Consider the following 23,459-nt stretch of genomic DNA (forward strand, 5'->3'; position numbering starts at 1 on the left):
AAATTTTACTAAATTTGTTGATTATTTATAAAAAATTTTTTTTTTTTTAAAGATTTTATTTATTTATTTGACAGAGAGATCACAAGCAGGCAGAGAGGCAGGCAGAGAGAGAGGAGGAAGCAGGCTCCCTGCCGAGCAGAGAGCCCGATGCGGGGCTCCATCCCAGGACTCTGAGATCACGACCCGAGCCGAAGGCAGCGGCTTAACCCACTGAGCCACCCAGGCGCCCCTATTTATAAAAAATTTTTAAGGGAAATCTTTAGTGTTTTCTGTATACAATATCATGCTATCTGTAAATAGCAACAGTCTTCCTTTCCAATTTGGATGTCTTTTACTATTTGTTTGTTTGTTTGTTTTCTTGCCTAACTGTTGTGGCTAAGACTTAAAATACTTTGTTGAATAAAAGTGTCAAAAGTGGGCATTTTCTTATCTTAAAGGAAAAGCTTTTAGCTTTTCACCATAGATAGACTATGATGTTAGTTGTAGGCTTGTCATATATGGCTTTTATTATGTTGAAGTTCGTTCCCCTTATACCCACTGTGCTGAGATTTTTACCATAAATACATATTGAATTTTGTCAAATGCTTTTTTCTGTATCTATTGAGATAATATTGAGATGATATGATTTTTATGCTTTGTTTTTTTAATGTTATGTATCACATTGATTGATTTGAGGTTGTTGAATCATCCTTGCATCCCTGGCATAAATCTGCTTGAACATAGTGTATGATCTTTTAAATGTGTTGTTAAATTTGATTTGAGGATGTTGAATCATCCTTGCATCCTTGGCATAAATCTGCTTGATCATGGTGTATGAACTGTGCAATATATTGTTGAATTCAGTTTGCTAATATTTTGTAGAGAATTGTTACATCTATGTTCACCAAGGGTATTGGCCTGTAATTTTTTTTTTCTTTTGGTGTTCTGGTCTGGTTTTAGAATTAGGACATACTCATAAAATTAATTTGCAAGTGTTTCCTTCTCTATTTTTTTTTTTCCTTTGGAAGTGTTTGGGAAGGATTGGAATTAATTCTTTGAATGTATATTAGAATTCACCAGTAAATCTGTCTGGTCATGGACTTGGATGTATTGGAAAGTGTTTAATTATTGACTCACTCTCCTTACTAGTAAATTGTTCTTATTTTGAATTTTTTAATGATTCAGTCTTGATGGATTGTATGTTTCCAGGAATTTATCTATTTCTTCTAGGTTGTTCAATTTGTTGGCATGTATTTGTTTATACCAGTCTCACAATCCTTTGTATTTCTGTAGTATTGTCCCTTCTTTCATCTGATTTTGTTTATTTGAGCACACTCTCTCTTTCCTATATTTTCTCTCTCTCTGGTAACCTTAGCTGAAGTTTTGTCAACTTTTATCTTTTCAAAGAACCAGTTTTTAGTTTCACTGATCTTTTCTGTTTTTTTTTTTTTAAATCTCTAGTTCATTCATTTCCACTTTGATCTTTGTTATTTCTTTCCTTCTCCTAACTTTGTGTTTGATTTGTTTTAGTTCCTTGAGGTGTAAAGTTAGGTTGTTGACATTTTTTTCATATTTCTTGAGGTAGGCATTAATCACTATGAACCTCCCTCTTAGAACTGTTTTTGCTGCATCCCTTAAGTTTTGGTATGTTGAATATCCATTTTATTACTCTCAAACTATTGTTTTTGTTTGTTTCCTCTTGATTTCTTCATTTACCTATGGATCTTCAGGAAGATGCTGGTTATCTCCACATACTTGTGAATTTTCTGGTTTTCTTATAGTACTTATTTTTATACCATTGTGGTGAGCAAAGATACTTTATATAATTTCAATTTTAAATTTATTAAGACTTTATTGTGGCTTACTCTATGATCTCTCCTGAAGAATGTTCCACATACATTCTTTGTTTTTGGACAGAATATTTTATTTTATATATATAGATAGATAGATAGATAGATAGATAGATAGATAGATTGATCTATCTATAGATCTATCTATAGATCAATCTATCTATCTATATATAAATATATATATTTTATATATATAGATCTATATATATCTGTTAAGTCTACCTGGTCTACTATATCTTTTCAAGCCATTGTTTTCTTATTCATATTTTGTCTGGATGATCTATTCATTGATATAAGACATACTTTATTACAACTTAAATTAACTAATTAGCTTTTATTTATTAATTGGCTTTTACACTTGTCCTCATCTTAAATAACAATCAAACTAGATGTATATAACTGGCTACCATGAAGAATATAAGATAAAGTAAAGGAAAAACTAGTTCAATGCTTAATGAGAAGTATGCATTTATTTTCTTTATTTCTTATATTTATGTGAAGACTTTAAAACTTTATAACTAATATTTTACATTTTGCAATCCAATGTATGACAACCCTCAAAACCTAAAAACTAAAAACCAATATTCAATGACATTTCCAATAAAACTCAGGAACAGATTTTCTTCTCTCCTATCTCAGTCAATACCAGATCAATTTCTTTTTCAAAAGATACAACAGTAATGCCAATTCCTTCTATGAGTGAACTTGCATGCTTTCGATCAGTTAATATTTCTGTCCCCTTATGTTATTTAAATGAAATAACAATCTTAATTGGCAGAAATTCATTTATTAAGAGGGTTTATTAAATATTTTTCAAAATTTTTACCCCTCTATGAGAGCTACAAAGTGGCAAAGAACATAGTGGATTTTTTTTCTACTCATGTCTAATCAGATTGCATAATGTGGAAATAATGTTAATCTGCTTATCACATCTGGAATGCAGTACAAAATGCATAATCATATGGAAGACATCATTTGAATTAAAATACACGAATGAATTGAAATACTGAAACTGTGTATATATGGCTTAAACTTGGTAAGTTATTTAGTTTGTGACCAAAAAAATATAAAAAATCAACTTTAAGTCAAGTAAAATAATGTAATATGGTACATTAATCTCTACAATTTGGAACTTTTAAATTTATTTCTTCATAATTGTGATTTCTAGATTTTGTTTTCATGTAATTTTTCTTCCTTATTCTCTTATATTATTTGTTTATATGTCTGATTCTGCAGCAAAAGCCCTATCTTCCTCAACTAGTATTCCCATTCAGTCACTATATTGTGCTTCACCTAGTGCAGGAGAATGTTTACTCTAATAAACAGATATGTAAATAATGGTACTGATATAGACTATTATGTACAAATTAAAGTTCTTTGAAAGAATATTTAATAACAGAAAATATTTTAAAAACAATGTAAAAAGAGCAAAACATGTTTTAAATTTATCTAATCATAAATACAATTCCAATTTTATATAGATATGCATACACATACATATGAAATTGCTAAAGATTAGTACATCAAGATAATATTCTATATGCTGGAGACTGAGAGTTAGAAAATAAGATTAGAGACATTAATTTTCTTCTTTATATATTTTATCTCCAAATTTCTACAGTGATTATGTATTATTTTTATAATTAATATGCATTAAATCATGTTTTAAAATATATTTTAAATATTTTTATAAATAACAGAATTTGGTGTGAACTTTTGAAAAGGTACTGCCTCACTTCATTAATATCCAATCTAATCTTCCCAGAGATGATCATATACCTTTCATTACTCTAGCAGGAATGAAAAAGTACAGCTAGGTTCCTTGTTTACTATTATAAGTTGAGGAAAAATTAATTACTTCACCTTCTAGTTATAACTCCAATTTAAAACTACATATATTGAATAGGAAAAACTAAAGTTAAAAAAATTCTCATCTGTCAACTTTGGAGTATTTCAATTTGTAGATAATACCAATAAAATTTTGTTTGTGAAAGAGTTACTGGTTTCCAGTTTTACACACAAAAAAAGTTTTTTTTTTTTAAAAAGAGTTGAAAGAGCACAAGATAGAATTATATTTTTATTTTCTCTTTTAAACTTTAGTATGAGCTGTAAATCAATGTGCAGAACTTTTTCAATTTTTATATATTCTTTCCTTTCTGAAAGTAATAAATGTTGAAAGTTTCTATAAAATATAAGTGCCACTTGATAAATTGATAAAACAAAGCTACAAAGAGCATATCGCACAGACAAGACCCAATTGGGCATGAGTTTTAACTGTAATCTTAGCTGACATTTATCTAAGATTGTCTTCTACTTTGTCATTACACTATTACAGGTACAAGTTTGGCCCATAAACCAGAGGTTCTCTAATTCTGTCTGAAAAATCAAGGCTGATTCATTTAAATTTATCTGGAATCCCAAGGCTGTTAGAGGATGGATTATTAAATAGAGATGTATGGTTCTCTGCAAGGTAGCTGACATTGCATTATGGTCCATAAAAGCTCTATACTTGCTCCAGTCTTTTAACTTACCAAAGCTCTCTATTTCAGAATAGAAGGTATAAAAAGAATAATCTTCACTTTATTGAAAAGCTTCAACCTATCCTGTTTTACTCATAAAAAATTCTCTTAAACTGACCTTGGAAAGCTTTCTAAAAGATTGCTCTTTTTAAAGTGAAATCTTCCATACAAGAATGCTACCCAGGAGGCTTAGAGATGGTTTCATCTCCATTAGGTACATGGAGATTCTGAATAGTTAGTTAAATTTTCTGGTCCGTTGTATGGATCAGTGCCAGATTCCTATCTCCCAATTTACCACTCTAATAGTATTTTCTCATTTGGTATGCATGGATATGAGGACAATGACATATGTGCACATATATTAAATTACTGCCATCCTTTATTAAATTTACATTTCTAAGTGTTTGATTTTCAAAACAAAGATTTGGGTCCTTTAAATAACATCCAAAACAAACCAAGGATAACAAAACTCTAAGTTTATCTTAAAAAAAACATAAACCAATCTGAGATTGAGTACTGTTTCATTATATATCCTTATGCTTGATATATTCTTATTTGACATTTTGATCTAAATTTAAAATCTCTTTTTACACAAAATTTTATATAAGGACTAATTGCAGGTTCATTTAGTGCCTCAGTAAAACAAACTTTATTAAGTTCCAAGTTTCTGGAAAGTATTGGTTTTTTTTAAGCTCCAACTGTACCGTTTTTTTTTTTGTTTGTTTGTTTGTTTTTGTTTTTTATGAGGCGCTCTGAAAATTGTGGAGTACCACATTTCCTGAGCTCCTTCTTTTTTTTTTTTCCAAGATTTTATTTATTTATTTGACAGCACAAGTAGGCAGAGAGAGAGAGGGGGGGAAACAGGCTCCCACTGAGCCACTCAGGCGCCCCACTCTAATTGTACTTTTAAAAACTCAGTCCATAATTTTTTCTTTTGAAGGAAGATAACAATTTTTTAAAGATTTTATTTATTGATTTGAGAGAGACAGAGCACACACAAGTGGAGGGAGGGAAAGGAACAGAGGGAAAGCAGCAAGCAGACTCTGCACTGGAGCCTGAGATGAACCTTGACCCCAGGACCCTGAGATCATGATCTGAGCTAAATCAATAGTTGGATGCTTAACGGACTGATCCACCCATGTACCCCTGAAGGAAAATATGTTAAAACTTATTTGCCAAGATTACCAACTAAAGCAAATATGATGGCAAAATAAATACTTTTTTAATCTTAAATTATTTAAAAGATGAAAATTCCAGAATTTATAGGGATAACCTCTATCATGAATTTCTTTTATTAAAATTATAATAATGAATATAAGTTAATGAAAGTTTCAGAATTATGCCAGTTGAAGAAGTCTTTCATAATTGTTACAGAGACTTAAAGTCTTTACTTCGTAAAATACTACTTTAGTGCTTACACTTGGACTGGCTCTCTTCTGTAAGGTCAATGTGAGGTGATAAATTGAATCCACCCATGAATGGAGAAAACCATACAAAGCTTCTAAACTTCTGTTTTGATCTAGTGTCTGCTTCTTGTATCAAGAGTGGGGAGGAAGGACAGGGAATATTTGGCTTGGATCATGGCAATGCTGCAGATGGATAAAGTAGAAAAAGAACTTAATCATCTTTTTGCTTCTTCCTCCCATTACCTTGGGGCAAATAGTGCCTGCCTCACACTAGCAATGTTTCAGAGCACTGGTCAGAGATTTGCTAGGAGTAATCTGAAGGCCTTATGCATTTAAGAATTTGATTAAAACAGATAAAACTAACTTAATTTGGGTAGTGCTTCCCCACTTCTTTTCCTAAATTTATTGGCCTGATAAATTATAATCTAAACAGGGTCTTCTCCAAATATTTTACCTGGGGATAGAATAAGGGTAAAGCTTTTTCTGACTCTAGGTAGTAAAGAGTGAATTGTCCCTGGTTTTCTGGTGACTTTGGATATTCATCCAAAGGCTCATTTGCTCTTTATTCCTTCAGCTCTGTGGAGCTGTCAAGGATTCTCTCCACTTTGTCTGACAAGTAGTTGATATACTAAGGGCAAATGAGCTCACTGGGTAATATAAAATAAAAAATCAAACTCTCCCAGCACACCATTTATTAAATGAACTGTCCTTCACTCTGAAGGTAATCTCGAACTAACAGATGAAATCACCCAAACTCATTTATCCCCCATCCACAAAATAATATGTCATTGCTGGTCCAGAAAAATATTAAAAAGCTTATCAACAACAGTAAAAAGAACCCATCATTCACAAAAAAGCTAGTGTGAAAAGAAAAGATAAAGTAAAAATCAAAATTTTTCAGCTAAAGAAATACTCCAAACCATGAAGCAGGAGACTACTGGTATATAACATCAATATAAATTAAATCCAATTAAATAATCTAAAATACACCACAATGAATTGGAAATTCAAAAACTGAAAACAGAAGTGAATAACAACATTATTCAGGAAGTTAATTGAAGGAAACAGGAAATCAACTCAAATAAATATTAAGATATAAAGTACCTAAGGAAGATAAATATGACTGAATGTACAGTGAGATATAGGGAATATAAATAAAAAAGGAAACAAATAAAATCTGAAAAAAATTTTTTTTTACAAGATGTTGAAGACAAACACAGGAGATCCAACATACATACAATTAGAATGGAAAGACAAAAAACAAAACAATGATAGAGCTAAATACTTCAGATTTTTCTGAAATACACCAAGAGCAGATCTGATCTATTAAAAGGATTCCTCTTTGTACAAGGAAAATTAACCTGGTGGGGTCAAGTTCAAAATATATCAAATTAAATTTTTAGAAAAAAAAGAACTGTGCTTCCAGACACAAAAAAATGTCACTTAAAAATGAATATTAAAAATATTCAACAGCATTAATCATTTGACAAATGCAAAATAAGTTATGAGATACCCCTCTAGATCCACTACTACAGCTAAAATAGAAAGGAGATGGCAATATCAAGTGTTTCTGCAAATGTAGAACAACTGGAAATCTCATCTATGGCTGGTATAAATTCCACATTAGACTATACCTTACCAGATGATCCAACAATCCTACTCCTCTGTATTTAACCAAGAGAAATGAAAATTTATGTCCGCTCAAAGACTTGCAACTGTATGTTCATATTAGTTTTATTCATAATGTCCACAAACTGAAATAACCCAAATGTCTATCAACAGGTGAATGAATAAACAAATTGTGGCAAATCTATACAAAAGGAACAAACTGATTATTCACAATAATAAAGATGAATGTTGTAAGCATATATTAAGTAAAACAATCTTGAAACAAAAATATCATATATAATTTCAACTATATAAAATTTCACAAAAGGCAAATTTAATAATAATTGTCAGGGTTGGGATAGATATGTGGAGGGGATTTATTGCAAAAGGACATGATGTAACTTGTGGGGATGATGGAAATATTCTCTACCTTGATTATGGTAGCAAATGTATGGATACATTTGTCTCAAAACTTATGCAAGTCACTTAAAATTGATGAATTTTACTGTGTGTAAAGTATACCTTGACCTGATAATATTCCTAGAAATGAATGATTTTAAAAATAGTACTTATAAAAACCTATAGAATTCAAAACTGCTGCTTTGTGCAAATCTTACAGCTAAAATATTTATATTACAAAGTAGGAAGACCAAAATGAATGAGTTCAACATCTAAATTATTTTAAATTGTTATAGAATACATGTAAATAAATAAAACAAAAGATAATAAAAGAAAAATTTCAATCTTAATATAAATAAGAGCAAATACAATAAAGAGGACATTACAGCAGCTAAGAACAAAAACACAGGCAAATTTGACAAGATCAATTAGGTTTTCAGTGTGAGTTCACTGGTGCTTATTGCATTATTTATTAAAATTAATGACCAAACAAAAGGATGCTAATAGATAGTAGTGACAATGATAAATATGTTCAATGAACCAGAGATTATTTTTCATCTAATTCTGTGCATCTGAAGTACAATGAAGAAAAACACTGTTTTGGAAAACCTTCATACTTTTCTTTACAAACTCAAATAACAGTAACAATGGCTGATACAAATGATTCTTGAACAATGTTGAGGTCAGGGATGCCAACCCCATGCACAACTGAAAATCCAGATGTAACTTTTGACTCCCCAAAAACTTGACTACTAATAGCCTACTGTTGACCAGAAGCCTTACTGGTAACATAAACAGTTAACACATATTTCATATGTTACATGTATTAATACTGTATTCTTATAATAAAGTAAAGTAGAGAAAAATGTTATTAAGAAAAGAAAAGATCTGCCTGGGTGGCTCAATCAGTTAAGCATCTGCCTTTGGCCAAGGTCATGATCCCAGGGTCCTGGGATCAAGTCCTGTGTCTAGCTCCTTGATCAGTGGGGAGTCTGCCTCTTCTTCTCCCTCTTCTGCTCCCTCTGCCACTGTCCCCGCTTCTGCTCTGTCTGTCTCTCTCCCTCAAATAAATAAAATCTTAAAAAAGAAAATCATAAGAAAGGGAAAATATACTTAGAGTACAGTACTGTATTTATTTTTTAAAAAATCCACATAAGTGACCCACACAGTTCAAACCTGTGCTATTCAAAAGTCAACGTATTACTTTTTAGACATGTATGTGCATCAACATATTACATGTTTGAATTTTCTATTTAAAACTTTCCAAATTTTCAAGAGACTATCTTTTTAAGGAAATATCGGGATTATTAATCATACTAATTTTTAACAATTTCATTAAATTTTTGAAATAGAACAACACAACAGGATGCATATTTATATGTGATTACAAATAACTACTATAAAATATTTTTACCCAAGGAAGTGCATTGTAGCACACACACACACACATTTTTTTTTAAAGATTTTATTTATTTATTTGACAGATAGAGATCACAAGTAGGCAGAGAGGCAGGCAGAGAGAGAGAGAGGAGGAAGCAGGCTCCCTGCCGAGCAGAGACCCGATGCGGGGCTCGATCCCAGAACCCTGAGATCATGACCTAAGCCAAAGGCAGAGGCTTAACCCACTGAGCCACCCAGGTGCCCCCACACAGTTTATACAGTATACATACCACAATATGTTGCATAGAAAAGTACATATATATTTTTGCCTTACCACTTTTTAGTTATTTCATTAAACAGTAGATCTATCTGAATAGAACTAGTTCCATACTTAAAATTATACTTATACCCTTAGTTTTTATATGAAAATCAGTTTCCTCTCTCATATAGCCTCACTCTGAGAAAGCACCTGCATGGATTTCCATTGGAATAGTTACTTTGTGTGCTTAAGTATTGGGATTCTAAGAAGCCAATAAGAATCCCACATGAGATGTAATGCAAAGCTGCAGATACAAATCCATCAACCAAATTTTAGTGACTAAAATTCAAGAAAATTTTATTTGTTGTTCACTTATCAGTTTAAGAGGTGAATTCTGATCTTCAGACAGTTTTTCTGTAAGTAGTAATTAGGAGACCAAGAATTCTTTCACCTATGGTCCCACTATATAATCCATTATATACCATAATGGATTCTCATTATAATTTGCATCCAGCTATTGGAGGGAGAAACAGTGTGGAGTTGGCTCTCACATTTTTTTTTAACACATGTCCTAGATAAGACACATAGCCCTTACACTTGATCTCATTGGCTAGAACTTCATAGTATGTTCACATCTAACTGCGAGGAAGGCTGGGACATGTAGCCAATTTGCGTGTCCAAGAAGAAGAGCAAATAGATTTCAATACATAGGAGTCACTGACACTGAAATTACTTCTATGCTGTATTTTTAACATCTGAATGATGAAAAATGAAAAAGCTAAGCTAAGTGTTGGAAAAAGTATTTGGCATGGTGTCATAACCAGACGATGAATTAAGAATGATTATAGCTGGTTCCTATACTATCTCTACCTTTAACAATTGAGTAAATAGGTAAATCATTTTGTAAAATTCCATTTTGAGTTTTGTGACTGGATTATTTCTAAGATTAGCTACAACTCTAAACTACTATAATTATACTTTTGACAGTTTCTGAGCAGTTGAGTGAGACTTAAATGTACAAAGTTCTAGCATATTGAAAAAGGTGAAGAATGATTTCTGAAATGAATATTAAAGTTCATGTGGCTGATTTTTTATGACATATCAGAGTAAAGCTATTTTTTTTCTAGGAATTAAAGTGAAAATCAGTAATTATAATACATACAAATTTATTTTAGCTCCAATTTTTCAAAAATTATGTATTTATTTTTACAATTGTGTGCTGACACTCATTTCTGGCACACTGGAAGTACTGGATAATCATATGCTAAATGAATAATGCATGACTAAGTGGATAAAATGAAATTTAACTTTGATAACTTGAATTTTTGTCAAAAATATCCCTTACCTTATAAACTATCTTCATGGTTAATAGAAAAAAAATGCATACAAATAAAATACACATAAGAAAAAGGTTCCTATAGAATTTAATACTTAAAAGCAGTGCTCTCTTTTTCTTCAGATAATGCTATAAACAAAATCAATATTGGTCTAATAACTAAGCTAACTTTAGCAAAAGTCTAAAAACTGTAATTTCACAACTGGGACTGGTAAATATATAGATATAACATAGTTCACATGAAGAAGACTGCATTTCCATAACACATTACTTACAAGAATTTATATTTTTGGAAGAATTTCCTAAGGGAAAGAACTAGAGAAGAAATGTATTATGTAAATGTGAGAGGATTTAGATTCTGAAGCTGGCAGAAAGCTTCAAAACACTATGGGATAGACACATTTGGGCTTTCATATTCTCGAATATAGCTCATCCCATTCCCCTTCCAATTGGAGGAGAGTTTCCCTTTCTCCGGTGTTTATAGAAGAGAAAATTTTACTTCCATTCAGGTAAGTGTAGGCAAATTTCCTCTACATTTATATAATTCTTGCATTTGTTCATTTCATCAACAACTATTTTTGATTACCTACATCTTACAGTTTTCTTTTTTAAAAGATATAATTAGCAGATAACATATTAGTTTCAGGTATACAGTGTAATTGCTGAATGTTTGTATATATTATGAAATGATGACCATAATAAGTCGAGTTAATATCTATTGCTGTATAGAGTTACAAACTTTTTCTCTGTGATGAAATCTTGTAAGATCTATTCTCTTAGCAACTTTCAAATATACAACAGGATTATGAACTATAGTCACCAGGCTATATATTAAATCTTCATGATTTATTTATTTTGTAACTGGAAGTTTATGGGTTTTTATCTCCTTTACTCATTTGTCCAACCCACTACCACCCCTGCCTCTGGCAACCACCTTTCTTTTCTCTGTCTCCATGAACTCACATTTTTTGTATATTTTCTGCAATCCACATAAATGAAATCATATAGTATTTGTCTTTCTGTCTGATTTATTTCACTTAGCATAATGCCATCAAGTTCCATCCATGTTGTCACAAATGGCAAGATTTCATTCTTTTTTGTAGCTGAATAATATTCTTCTATTGTGTGTGTGTGTGTGTGTGTGTGTGTGTGTGTGTGTGTGACATTTTCTTTATCCATTCATTCATGAACAGTTAGATTATTTCTATATCTTGGCTATTATAAACAACATTGCAATGAACATGGGGTGCAAATATCTTTCTCTGTTAACATTTTTACTTTATTCGTATAAATGCCCAGAAGTAGAAATGCTGGATCATATGGTAGTTCTATTTTAAATTTTCTGAGACACCTCTATACTGTTTTCCATAGTGGTTGCACCAATTTGCACTCTCACCAACAGTGCACATCCTCACTGTCACTTGTTATTTCTTGTCTTTTTGATAGTCATTCTAATAGGTGTGAAGTGGTATCCTATTGTGGCTGTAATTTGCATTTCCCTAATGATTAGTGAGATTGAGAATCTTTTCATAAACCTGTTGGTCATCTGTATGTCATCTCTGGAAAAATGTCTGTTCAGATCTTCTCACTTTAAAATCAGATTGTTTGGTGGTTTTGTTTTGTCCTGTTTGCTATAAGTTGTATGAGTTCTTTATATATTTTGGATATTAACCTTTTGTCAGATACATGCTGTGCAAATATTTTCTTCCATTCAGTAGGTTGCCTTTTTTTTTTTGGTGGTAGGTTTCCTTTGTTGTGCAGAAGTTTTTAGGTTGATGCCATCCCACCTATATATTCTTATCTGTTATTTTTCATAGTGGCATTATTTCTGGGCTCCTTATTTTGTTCCATTTGTCTGTGTGTCTAATTTTATGCCAATATCATATTGTTTTGATTACTATAGCTCTGTGTCATAGTTTGAAATCAGGGAGCATGATGCCTCCAGCTTAGTTATTCTTTCTCAAGATTGCTTTGGTTATTTGGGTTTTATTATGGGTCCATTTTCAAATACTTACCAAATATTTTCTATGGACAGAAGATAGATCTTGCTCTAAATACATACTAGCGAGATAAACATATATGCTTTCATGAGATGTATAATCTCTAACAATAAATCCCAAATTATAGTATTGGAGTAAAAAATTTGGCACCTGTCAATTATAATAACACAAAGCATTAGGAAGTTAATATAAAGAGGTTAGTTTTGTGTGAAGAGTTAAATGAAGTGAGGTAATGGAGGGTTAAACCCTCTTCCCCTACATTTTAGTATCCAGAAAGGTATGGAAATGCTAGGAAAAATATTACAGATCTAAAATAAAAACCCAACTTGGAAGATAGGTATTATGAATTCTACTAATTCACTTATTTATTCTGCAAATATTGAGTTCTTACTATATGCCAACACACAAAGATTAATATGATATTCTCTAGATAAGAAACATAATTGGAATACAATACAACAATTATTTAAAAATCACAATATTATAAAGGACATGGAAGGGCCACTTAATATAAGCAAGCATATGTTGTAATTTAAGAAAACTTGGACACTTTGTAATTTAAGAGAACTTGAGCACATAAGAAAAATTTCCAGGGAAGACCACTGTGTAAAAATAGATATTGTACAAAAAAGCTACCATATTTGAACTAGAGATTCAAATCTGACACCTTACTATGAATTTGGATACATGTTAACTTTCTGAGACTCAATTTCCTCATACATATCACAGAATTACATCTACTGCAAAGAGTTGTTGAAAGGATTTAAAATATAGGTCCAGGTACTGATGCATAGTAGATCTTCTATAAATGGTCACCAGTATTAGGATTACATATGGAGTCTTATCAATTCAAGTAAGAGTTGTCAAGAATATTCCAGATAAAGAAAACACAAACAGAAAGGCTGTAATAATAGAATGACTTTGTATTAGGTCTCCAGGTAGCAACTGAAAAAAGTGGTAGGAAGTGGGCTGAATAGAGAAAAGATTGGTAAACAATGACTCTAGGGGCACCTGGGTGGCTCAGTTTGTTAGGCGACTCTCTTCAGTTCAGGTCATGATCTTGAAGTCCCAGGATAGGGTCTCGCGTTGGCCTCCCTGCTCAGCAGGGAGCCTGCTTCTCCCTCTGACCTTTCCCCCTCATGCTCTCTCTCTCTCTCTCAAATAAATAAATAAAAATAAAATCTTAAAAAAAAGAATGAATCTAAAGAGGTAAAATGGTAGAAGTTAAGTAGTGAAGGACTATATGATAGGATACACAATCAGATTTTTTGTTTCAGAAAATTACTCTGGTGACAATTGGAGTATGAATTAGAGATGAACAATATGGCAGTTAGATCATACACAAAAGATTTGGAGACATGTATCCATTCCTCCTATGTACCAGGCACAACAATAGGTGATATTAATAGACAACTAACAGGAATATATAACCCCTTGGATGTGAGATAGGAGCGACAGAGAAGGGTTAGTATGATTTCTGTTAGAACATTTTAAAGAACAGTTAGATGAAGAGGGATGTTCCTGGACATTTTAGGGTGAGTTCCATGTGAATGTTTACCAAATTTCCTCTCTACTGGAGAGAAACTTAATGAAGGACATCATATCATTCAGTCTCATTCTAGACACCTGAAAGTTTGTCCAATGGGTTATTAAATAAAGTGGTTATTTGAGAGTAAGGAAAAGTATTCATCAGCTCAAAATCAGTCTTTGAATAGCTGACTTTGCTATACCATACAAAAAGCCCAAATTTCCAGAAAAAAAAAAAAAGCACCACCTCTGTGCCCTGAACTCACTAACATACCCGAAAGGGTACAGCCAACTAGATACCTGATATTAAGCATATAGCATTGTACACCTTCCATTATGGAGAGGACATGAAAGAGGTATACATTCCAGATTTAATATATTTCTCTGTTCATCATGTTATATAAGCACAAACATTCATAGATCTTTAAATGCCTTATCCACGCTTCTGGTAGGATGATATCATCACCTTAAGGAAACTGTGTTATGGAAAAAATGAAATTCAAAATTATGATTCATAGGGCTTATCAGTTAATTGAAGATCAAGAAGCAGCTGCTATTATAAAATGAGGAAATTTCTATTAAAATTTTTCCCGACATAAGAATTCAAATCGTTTTTAGATCTGGATATTATCTTCTGCCTAGAGGATGTGCTACATGGTCTTTATATATGTTGTCTTCCTCTCATAGCCAGAACTCATGTGTTAGGTCTCCTATGACGGAGTATGACATGTAGCTGTCCCTAGGAAAGTAAATGACCCATTCATTTGTTTTATGTAACTGAAACAATATTTCTACAAATTAAAAACTGATACTGCTACTTGGCCATTGAGGTTCTGGATGTCACTCAGTGAGCAATCCTAAACTGAAGTTTACAAAGTTGCCGTGGGCAATGGATCTGTTTTAAGGAAAACTGAGTTCCAATTTCCCCACTACAGGAATTTCAGCCCTGTTTATGCTTCTCTACCTATTCTCTCTTTCATGCTTACTACATTTTGACATTATATATTATACATCATTCTTGAGTGTTAGTGACTCAGGGACAGAGAGATTTGTTTTGTCCATCAAAGTATCTCACTGTATAGAACAGTGCCTGAAATACATGAGTTATTAAAAATGTATATTGAGTGAATTGAAGCATGAATGGAACCATAGACCCCTAATGTCACCTGTTCAGTGACAAAAGGTAATGGAAGACAGCTATAATCCATAACAAATAGGATCAGATCTCACAAGAATATTCTGTGTCATCCTTACAAGTTGAAACAAATAAAACAGACATAGTCAAGGTTCTGGCTAACGGCAAAAGTAATAATGAGTTGATAATAAAGTTAAAAAGTCATAAATACCAACTTTTACCCTAAGACAGAAATGGACTAGACCTGCACAAAGTAAGGGTATTTTCTGTGCTTGCATTTTTTCCTCCTTTTCTCCCTTTCTTCCACTAGCATTTGTAGATCATTTTTACTGATATGGACTAATAATAGACTTAAGGAAATAAAAGATGTCACCTAGAAGTCTTGGATTTGGACACCTAGACTCTTGGGGCTGTCTACGTAACTGATGAGATTTTGGATTGCTTGCTTTTCTGGAGAGAATTGGGTATCTTTGCAATTTTAAGGTTGGTTAGGTTATGGTGAAGTATTACTTTTAGAGATGTAGTTTAGGTAGAAGGATATGTGAGGAAATAAAGTAGCCAAAGGAGTAATTTTGTTAACATTTCATGGTTTGAGCAACCACCAATATTGAACCCTCTTTCTACTGGTAAAAGAGGAAACATGTATTTGGTCCATTTCTCCCTATGGAGACAGAGAAATGACACCTACCAGCAGTAATGGTATATGAAAATACCTGAAGCTCAGCCTTGGATGTTGTGTCTGAAATGAATGATGAAATAAGATGGCTGATATTTATTAAAGTTAGCTCTGACTGACTGTGATTATACCTAGGAATACCCGATTTCTTTTATTTAGTTAGGACACATATATTGGTCTTATTATGTGCCAAGTCCAGCTCTAAGTGTTTTACAAATATTTACTCATTCAGGAACTTTCAGTAGTCATTTGTGCTCTTTGCCAAATATTCTGGGCTCAGTAAGATCACACCCTCTGATGTCCCTCTGGTATAACCAAGTGACCAGTTTTGGCTTGTGAGTTGTAAGTAGAAAAGATACTTAGGCCTACCAACTAGTTACCAGTATGATACCCTCCAGCCCTCTCTTAATGGCCATTTACAATGCTCCAGAGAATATCTCTTCCTTCAGGCTGGATACAAGAGTCCAAAACATGACAAAAACATGGAGGTTATCAACTAGCCAACTCATAAATGAACATGTTCCATGAACATAAAATGAATCTTTGTTTTGTTTTGTTTTTTAAAGATTTTATTTATTTATTTGACAGACAGAGATCACAGTAGGCAGAGAGGCAGGCAGAGAGAGAGGGGGAAGCAGGCTCCCTGCTGAGCAGAGAGCCCCATATGGGTCTCGATCCCAGGACACTGAGATCATGACCTGAGCTGAAGGCAGAGGCTTTAACCCACTGAGCCACCCAGAAGCCCCGAACCTTTGTTTTTAAGTTAGTGAGATTTGGAGGAGTTATTTGTTTAGAGCATAGCTTTCCCTATCCTAACACCAACCCTTATGACTACATACTGTTACTCCTATTTACAGAGAAAACTGAGCCATGGAAAGGTTAAGTAACTTAAACAAGCTCATACAGTACGAAACAACAGAGTCAGAATTCAAACTCAGTTAGGCTGACTTCAGAGTCTAAACTCCAACTGATAGGCTATGCTGCATTTATAGACAGTCATTTATAAAGGATAATTTCTGTTCTTTCTGATTTTTGGAATTCCAAACTTTGTTACTATAGGTCTTCCAAGATTATCCATTAGCTACCCATTACTAGTGTAGGCCCTCCAATAAATTTAACTTTTTTTTTAAATAGCCAGAGTCATATCCATGCTTATAAGCCTGAACCCTGAAAAAATATGTGTGTGTGTTTATCTTAAAAGCAACAAGGATTTATTGAAGGAGTTTAAGCAAAGGAATAAGGAATTACATGATCTAATTGTATTTAAAATAAGCTAGATGATGTTTATGTATGTCACGATTAATTAAAAGTATATTATAACAAATTGATTAAAAATAAGTTGATAGGATATCTCAATGTTTAAAAAAATTGAGTCCTAAATCTCAGAGAATTTTAAATAATTTGAAAACATACTATAGTAAGAGAATTATAATTGAAATGCTAACTTCAAATGAATCCCAACTGAGACACAGTATATACTCTTTCCAATCCTTAGAAATGGTTTCTATAAACCTTAGAAATGGTTTCTATGACTAAGGAAATATATTCTGAAAGTCCCACAAAGCTACTTTTCTATTCACTATTGATTTTAAAGTGTTTTCAAAACTTCTGGTTAAACATTTGAAACTCTATTTTAAAGGTAACAAAAGAAGATCTGAAAAAATAAGACTGGATTTAACATTCAATAAAACTGCCAATTGCTTTTCAGTTTGGTAGTTGAAAAAATATTTAGACAGTAAATTGAAAGTTTTTATACTTATCATTGAAAAGTGGTATTTATTTCCAGAGTGTCTAAGGTAAAAATATGTAATCAGGCAGAGGTCTAAGAAAATTTTTGTTTACAGTGGCTCATACTCAATACCTATCTCCTAGAAAGGAGACAATATATGTTGCTCACTTGTCTTTCATTGGTTCCATAATTGCCAGACTCTTTAAGTCAGATTTTAAAAATCTGAAAATAATAAAAGCAAAATCACAATTTCACCCATTACACTTGAAAACTGCAGAGAAAATTCTCTATTAATTTTCTATATTATGCCCTTCCTAGAGAATATAGATCTAGATATTACCACACAAAAGCAACAATAATTTTAAGTTTTACAGTTCCTAAGATTACTAAGACTAATAAAATACAAAGGACACAAATTTCATTTAGGCCATATAAAAGAGAGAAGCTATGTTTATAAAACTTTTTTCCTTTTTTTATAGAAGAGTTCAATATATCCATGTGTGCATATTTATTTTGATTTGCTATTATAGGTTTTTTAAAAATAATTATTCTAATTGCAATGACTTCTTTGTGAATAGAGAATATTAGTAAATCTAAGGCCATTATTCCTACATAAGGTTTGCCTGAGGTCAATGCATTCTTTTCATAAAAGTACATTTGCATATTTGCATTTAGGAAAAATAAATTAACATATACAAATCCTATGAATTTTTTTTTTTGGTAGATCTTGCTGCATGACCCTATTATCTTAATCTATTTAGGGTGAGGTTTGTCCATTTGCTTAAGTCTAATAAGATTGCTAAGCAAGGACCTTTGCTTAGCAAGTAGTGTTGGGAATAAAAACCAGGGATACAGTGAATAAATTTTTGTCATTAACATTGCCTAGTCACGGTATAAATTTTTATCATAAGCTTTCTCCAGTGATAGAGAAGAATGGTCAAAAATTTGCCTGCTGAGGTAAAACTTTAGATTAAAGAGGACCTTGGTTTGCCCTAGCATGAGCAGGCCTGGCAGTTTATATGCCCAGGACCACTGGACCTTGAAAGCATCAACTATTAGAAAGGGGACTGAAAGCAGTCATGAGACAGTGTGGTCTGGATATTACTGTTAGTAGAATATTTTTTTTAAAGATTTTATTTATTTATTTGACAGAGAGAGAGATTACAAGTCGTCAGAGAGGCAGGCAGAGAGAGAGAGAGAAGAGGAAGTAGGCTCCCCTCTGAGCAGAGAGCCTGATGTGGGGCTCGATCCCAGAACCCTGAGATCATGACCTAAGCCGAAGGCAGAGGCTTTAACCCACTGAGCCACCCAGGCAACCACTGTTAGTAGAATATTAACGGGCATGGCCTGATTTAGAAAGCAGAGTCCCCTTAAGTCTGGAGACCCTAAAACAATGAACTGACGGTGTCTATTTAGAATCTGGTACAAAACACCTAAAATAGGAACTAAAATGATTTCACTATTTGTGTACTGTATTTCTCTAATAGTGAATATGAAAAAACTGAACTTTGATGTTTGTCCCGTAAATTTTACCATTATTAATCTCATCTGTCTAAATACTTACTATGTGATTACTACATGGGCAAGAATGTAATAGTGAAAGGAATAAGCATTAATTCCAAATTAAGGTTATCACTGAAGTCTGTCAATTGTACATTTTCTTAGTCCCTTAAATGAAGAAAGAATAGTCCTTATAATTACGTTATTTATTTACCTGAAAGGAACAGGAAGAGCTAAACATATGGTTTAGAATCACAATTAGATGGTTCCTTGTAGTGAGCTCAGTAATCCATGATAATTTGATACAAACTGACATTTGGCTAAAGCTGTGACAAGGATAAAAGCCAATTCTCTTTGGGAAATAAGTGAATAATCTCCTATAATCCGGAAACTGGGAAAAAACAGGAAGTACAAACTAAAATTTAGATTTGTAGCTGAATATAAACTCGTAAGTGGTATAGCACTTTTCTTCCTCCAGATCTTCAACAAGACTATAATTCACAGTAGCCCTTTAGATCCCTTTCTTTTTGCCTTACACACTTGTTTATTTTTCTTGAAAATGTCCCCAGTGACTGCAGACATTTTTCTTAACAGGTGATTTTTCAATGAAATGTCATTTTGGTTTTGTGAGTATCCTTAGTGGCATGTACCAAATGACTCATTTCATTTGTGACCAGAGCCAAATTCAAATTTAATTTTCCAGAGGGGACAAGTTAATGTATAACCTATTGTGCCACCTGGCATCCTAAATTAAATTTCCTGAACTGTTTTTACTGAGAACAGAACCAGGTATAGGTTTTGTAAAGGCATTTTTAACTGTCAGCTGTGCCTTCAATCACTTTTATAGTTATATAATTAATCCATTTGTTACAATTAGTAAATAATACCCAGGATTCTTAATTTTGAAAATGACAACTGGATCATTCCGTTCTATGGAACTGCAATGGCATATACTCTAAACATTAGAGAAATATGAAAACTTCTCACCTGAACTGTCATTATAAATCATATACTAGAAATTGTGCCTCCTGTATGCTATCATAGAATGAAATGTTCATTAGAGTCAAACCAAAACCAGTTTAATTCCAAAGCTCATATTCTTTCTACCACATAATGATAGAGTTATAGGTCTTTTGTTGCATTTTATGAAAAGAGTGAACATTGTGAAGTTAAATATAGAAAAAAGAGTTTTCAGACTACTTCAAAATGGTGTTTTGATACAAAGCCCTAATAACTTATATATTTAAAAAAAAAAAAACAACAACAACCTGAGGCTGTGTATATCCAGAGTTCTAAGTTATTATTAAGGTCACTTGCTGTACTGAGTAGCCTGTCATATTACTAAAACACTATAATTATCACACAATATGTGTCCTATAACTCATCAATTTACATTCTAGCAGCAATTTGCTCATTCATATCCAAATATCCAAAATTGCCCTATATGTTTGGCTAAACCCAAATGAGCCATTTTAAATAGTAAAGAAAATATTTTACACTGCTTTGTTTTTTAAAAAATAAATAAGATACAAATTCTAGAATGAAATGATGTTTTCCTTATTTTTATTTCAGAAACAGTTACTCCCTTTCTTATTCTTAATCAGAAGTTAAGGCTACAGATCCTGAATCAGATCAAATCTCAGGTCCGCCAGCTCCTGGATGGGCAACTTTGGGAAGCAGTATGACCTCTCTGGGTTCTATCTAGACAGAGGAGATGACAATGATGATAATAACAAGAAGTATAACACTGACCTCATTTTGTAATTATGAGAATTAAACAATTTTACTTATGTAAAGAACTTCAGGCTCTCTGCTCCTCCCCATTTGGCAGACAGCTGCATTCTCTCGTGCAATGCCAGAGACACATGGTGAAGGTCAGAGTAAATGAATTTGGCCATCTTGGCACCTGGTCACCAGGGCTGCTTTTATCTCTGGCAAAGTGGATATTGTGGTCATTAACGACCCCTTCATTAACTTCAACTACATGGTCTACATGTTCCAGTATGATTCCACCACAGTAAAGTTGACAGCACAAACAGCACAGTTAAGACTAAGAATGGGAAATCTGTCATCAAGAGAAAGCCACCTCCATCTTCTGGGAGCAAGAATCCCGCCAACATCAAATGGAGTGAGGCTGATGTTGAGTATGTTGTAGAGTCCACTGGGGTCTTACACCATTGAGAAGGTGGGGGCTCACTTGAAGGGTGGGGCCAAGAGGATCATCATCTCTGCCCTTTCTGCTGATGCCATATTAGTGATAGGCATGAACCACGAGAAGTATGACAACTCCCTGAAGGTTGTCAGCAATGCCTCCTGCACCAACTGCTTGGCCTCTCTGGCCAAGGTCATACATGACAACTTCAGCATTGTGGGGGGACTCATGACCACAGTCCAGGACATCACGGCCACCCAGAAGACCATGGACAGCCCCTCTGGGAAGCTGTGGAGTGGTGACCAAGAGGCTGCCTAGGACATTTTCCCTGCTTCTATTGGCACTGCTAAGGCTATAGGCAAGGTCATCCCTGAGCTGAATGAGAAGTTCATTGGCATGGTCTTCCAAGTCCCCACCTCCAATATGTCAGATGTGGATCTGACCTGCTGCCTGGAGAAGGCTGCAAAATATGATGACATCAAGAAGGTAGTGAAGCAGGCATCAGAGGTCATCCTCAAAGGCATCCTGGGCTACACTGAGGACCAGGTTGTCTCCTATGACTTTCACAGTGACATCCATTCTCCACCTTCAATGCTGGGGCTGGCATTGCTCTCAATGACCAATTTGTCAAGCTCATTTCCTGGTATGACAATAGAATTTGGCTACAGTAACCACATGGTAGACCTTATGGTCTATATGGCCTCCATAAGCTTACCCTAAAGCTTACTCCAAGGAGTAAGAGGCCCCTGGACCACCAGCTCCAGCAAGAGCAGGAGGAAGAGAGTGGCTCTCAGCTTCCAGGAGTCCTTGCCCCAACTCATCCCCTAATACACTGAGAATCTCATGACTTCTGCACATGTTTCCATCCCAGACCATTTGAATGGGAGGGGCTTGGGGAGCCCCAGCTTGTCATGTGTCATCAATAATGTATACTATACCCCTAAAAAAAACAAAACTTCAAACAGTACTTAAACATAATGAGTGTTCAAAAAACACATGTACTATTAGTTATTAAAGTCTTCCTGCTTATAGTGCCTTAACATGATCACTGAACTATCTGTAATACTCAGTTCCCACTCACTACTATATTTTTTCTCCTTTTCTTCCTTTTTGCCTCATTTCTTCTGACCATAGTTGGTAAATAACAATTGCAGAATATTTAGAAATAAAGAAAATAAATGATGTCTTTCTATCTAAGTTCATGCACTATAAATAGTTTGGAATGTGTTTTCTCAGTCTCCACTAGGTATACATATACACATTGTTACCATATTATATATACAATTCTAGGTCTTACTTTATTCACAAAGTGTTAAAAAATTTTTTTAAATCTCTTCATTGCAAAAATGGTTTAAGCTATAAACATATAACAGGTTTTAATAGTTTAAGCTATGAATTTATACTAGGTTATTCAACAATCTTTCTATTGTGAATCAGTTTATATCTATCTCTTTTTCTTTTTCTTCTTTTTTTAAATCATGATAGCTAATGCTATGATTGATTCACTCACCAAGTTAGAATATTTTCTGACTAGATGATAAAGTAGGGAACAAAAAGGACAAAAGCCCTACCTTCATGGAACTAATGTTCTAGCTGAGGGAAGGAGTGGTACACAGATGGCCTCTCTCTATATATAAAGGAATGGCATGTGCTAGAAAGAACATTAAGTTAGGGGTGCCTGGGTGTCTCAGTCGTTAAGTATCTGCCTTCTGCTTGGGTCCTGGGATGGAAACCGCTGTCAGGCTCCCTGCCCAGCGGGAGGCCTCCATATCCCTCTCCCACTCCCCCTGTTTGTGTTCCCTCTCTCGTTGTGTCTCTGTCAAATAAATAAATAAAATCTTAAAAAAAAAACATTAAGATATGGGTATACATGGTAATTGGGTGGCTCTCTTTTAGAAAAGTTGAATTTGGAAAACCTCTCTGAGGAAAAGATATTTGAACAAACACCTGAAGGGAATGATTAAGTCATAAAAATTCTGGTGTGTAAAACTTCTTATTCCAAGT

At 33.4% G+C, this 23,459-nt stretch overlaps 1 pseudogene; it reads left to right on the forward strand.

Annotated features, from left to right (window-relative positions):
* Window positions 1-22,126, forward strand: part of LOC125106986 (glyceraldehyde-3-phosphate dehydrogenase-like) — a 34,100-nt pseudogene extending 11,974 nt beyond the window's left edge.
* Window positions 22,127-23,459: the final 1,333 nt, after the last annotated feature.

Source organism: Lutra lutra, chromosome 8 (assembly GCF_902655055.1).
Source record: "Lutra lutra chromosome 8, mLutLut1.2, whole genome shotgun sequence".
Classification (NCBI taxonomy): Eukaryota; Metazoa; Chordata; class Mammalia; order Carnivora; family Mustelidae; genus Lutra; species Lutra lutra.